This window comes from Chrysochloris asiatica, unplaced genomic scaffold (assembly GCF_000296735.1).
Source record: "Chrysochloris asiatica unplaced genomic scaffold, ChrAsi1.0 scaffold00002, whole genome shotgun sequence".
In the NCBI taxonomy this organism is placed as follows: domain Eukaryota; kingdom Metazoa; phylum Chordata; class Mammalia; order Afrosoricida; family Chrysochloridae; genus Chrysochloris; species Chrysochloris asiatica.
The window spans coordinates 2,174,946-2,178,481 of NW_006408520.1; the positions used below are offsets into that span (position 1 = coordinate 2,174,946).

The 3,536-nt window shown below is 35.4% G+C and overlaps 1 pseudogene; it reads right to left on the reverse strand.

Moving 5' to 3' along the window:
• Positions 1 to 2,580: 2,580 nt before the first annotated feature.
• Positions 2,581 to 3,081, reverse strand: LOC102813067 (annotated as a pseudogene).
• Between the last annotated feature and the right edge of the window lie 455 nt (positions 3,082 to 3,536).

The window sequence follows — 3,536 nt, forward strand, 5'->3', positions numbered from 1 at the left end:
TATAACCATTTCCTTTTGATAAAATGACTTTGTGTATTCCTTCCATCTTCTCTTCATGCATTCTGCATCAGTCAATAATTTGTCCAGTCAATAACGAAAGTCGAGGCTTGACTTTTTTCTTCAGTTCCCCCAGCTTGAGAAATGCACCTCTAAAATTAAACCTGTACAAAATGGAATTCTGTCTTTCAGGAAATGGTGTAATTCTCAAATAAAATTCTACTGTGTTGTTAGTCCATTAAAATATTTTACTTCCTTTTTCAGCTGTTTTGTTAAAATGATTGGAAAGTATTTTCTTCATTGATTTGCTACTTTTAGAAGAAATACCCAAAAATATTTTATACGAAACAATGTTTTTCTTATCAAATAAAAAATTTAGGCTACACCCATTGAAGTGGTATTTTGCTAGATGCAATTTGATATTTAAAATATTTAAAGATATTAAATTAATACTCATAGTAAGTCATTAAGGAATTTTATAGTTTCTTTTACAAAGCTAGTAGTATTGCTAACATCATCAGTTTGCAGGGCTTTGTTTAATGTTATAATATTCTTGTGTCATTTGATTGACAGTTATATCAAGGGACAGTTCTATTCTTTTCATCCCCTGTGGTTTAAAAATAGTAAGTCAGAAGCAAGTTGTCAATCAGTATCAATTATTTCAAAACATGACAATAGAAGCCTGGAGTAAGGATTGACAAATACAGCTTCATGCAAATCAGAAGAGATTTAAAGATTGTCAACATATGTGCTAGTGGACTGCAGTTTCATTTAAACAACTAGAGGAGAGAAGGAAGATAGAAGGCAGCAACATGAAAACTTAATAAACTAATTCTGTATCAATATAGCATGATAGATGATAAAATAACCCAGTGAAAATATGTGATTTTCTTGCATAGAAAGAGATATCTTTATATTCAAAGATGGCATTGCTGGTTTGAGTATATCAAGCATTCTTAAAAAAAAAAAAAAAAAAAAAAAAAACTTGTCAAGAAATGGATGTTAAGGTTGTGGTCCCAATCTACTTTCCAGATTGTTTTTCACTAACCATTTTATGATGACTCCTTGTGTACCAGAGTAGAGTGTGCTCCATTTTCAATGTCAGATTTTATTTTTGGAATTAGGATCCCAGACTTTTCTTAAGAGACATTTTTGGGTGGACTCTATCCTCTAACTTTTTAGTTAGCAACAGAGAGCATTAGCCCTTTGTACCATCCAAATACTAACCTATTAACCTCAAATTGCTGCCAAATCACAATGACCACAAAGGACATAGTAGAACTACCAGTTATCTCTTTTCAAGGCTGTACTCTTAATGAAAAATATACTATCACATCTTTCGTTCATAGAGATGGATGGGTTCAAATCACCAAACTTTTGTTTAGTAGCTCTAACTATCAGTACTCCCTACCCAGCGACTAAACCAAAAAAGAAAAAAAAAACCCACCACTATTGAGCATATTTGACTCTTAGTGACCCTATCTATCTAGAGTTTCTGACACTGCGAATCTGTGCAGTGAAAGACAGCCTCATCTTTCTTCCAAAGTGAAGCTGTTGGATTTGAACCACCAACTTTGTTGTTAGCAACCCTTGCCTAACCCACAGTGCCACCAGAACTTCTTCTAGTATAAATCCACATCTCCAAACTCATTAATCAAATATTCTCTTCACTCAACATAGTATCTTAGTGTTATTCTTTGGCACCTTTGTCATACCTTTTTTCTTGTACTACATTCCTACCTTTCTCTCCCTCACAAATCCTCATCTTTTCCCACAAAACTTTCTCAGACCATTCCATCATGTGTGTATCTCCCTATTTTGGAATAAAACAACCTATTTTTTTTTTCCTACATATAGAATCTTCATTATAGGCATTCTTGGTCCATACACTACACAATACCAACATTGCAAGTTTCATCTTTCAAAATCATCTTTAAACAGCAGAAGACCAAGAAATAAAATGTGAGTCAACTGATTGCTTTTTTCTCCAAAACACTTTCAATGCACAGTATCCTCAGTTCCCTTATTATAGTGAAACATATAAATACAGAAAAGTACACCATTTAGCGTATATTAGTGTTAAATAGTTATTTGACTTAAAATCTTGAGTTAATAAAATCTTTTTTTTAAAGCAACCTATGTACAGATAAGTAGCAAACTGTATTCTATCAGACAGATTCGTTCTGCTAAAATATGTAAAGAATTTCAGCCGTTATGTGTTCTGATCCCTGTAACTAATGTTTGTTTGTTTACCATGGTTCCGACCTGAAGAACCAACTTAGGAAGTCATCCAGGACATCACCTTAGCCTCTTCCTCAACATACTCCATCCAAAGATCTGTTCAACAAATGGCAATCGGGTAGCGGTCACTTTGCCATTTGAGGCCAATGTTTCCATGAGAGCATGGCCAGACCTGTTCAAATAGCCCGATTTCCTACCTACTGTGGGTTGCTGCTAAGGAGAAACAACAGACACCAATACAAGAAGACAATCTGCAGCAACTCTGCTACGAGCGAGCCTTGAAACACTTTTAGTGTTTCTGGTCAATGCTCCGTTTAGATAATATACGTAAAACCCAGACTCTTAGTTTAAATCTTAAAGCAAAAATCTGCATTTTCCAAAGTCATTATAATTTGGGGAGATTAAGTGATCTTTTCCAGCTTTGTTGGGTTTTATCTTGAGGGCATCTCGTCTTTCTTCCCGCTGCTGGAGCTCAGCATTCCCGTGGGCAAATTTGCAGCTGCAGTTGTCTTCAGTGCAGAACCGGTTCATATACATATCGCAATAAAATACCTGGCGGCGAAGCGGGCTGCCAGCGGTAGTGGTCATCTTCTATGTGGAAAACCTTATCTTTGTGCCTCTCGGAGGAGATGTGGCCTTGCCACTGCTTCTCACTGTTACAGTTCTTCCTGCATATCCAGCAGTGAAAGTCCACAGTCACCTCCGCATAATCTGTTGGCATGTGAATTTGTTTTCCATTTTCTTGTGTGACTGCCTGGCGACATCATCATTTTTTCCCATTTTTTGACTCTTTAGCCAGAGTTCATAAAACTGCTCCATGTCTCATATTCCATTGTCTTTCATATACATCCATTCTCTTCCATATACAGCCATACTTCTCACTCATTGGGACTAAAACAACCTATTTTTCATTCTTTATTATGTATAAATTTGTTTTCTTACATTGTAACATTCCACATAGTTATTTAGCTTTTCCAGTAATCTCTGATCTTAGCATGTGTAACATGTTTCAAATAACCTAAAAAAGTGCTGTGCACTTAATAAAAATATCTTAAATTGATTAATGTGGCTTTCATTGTAACACATAGATTTACAGTCTCATTACTGTTGAATTGTAGCACTCACATGATAACTGATCATAATAAACAAAGCTAAGGTTGAAGCTTCTAATAGAAGCAGTCCTACAGAGCCTAGAACATAAAGCTGAATTAGAAACAACACTGAATTCAATACAACTAGCTTTCAAACTGTGGTTGTTGTTGTTTGTTGTTGTTGTTGTTGTCAGGTGCCATCGAGTC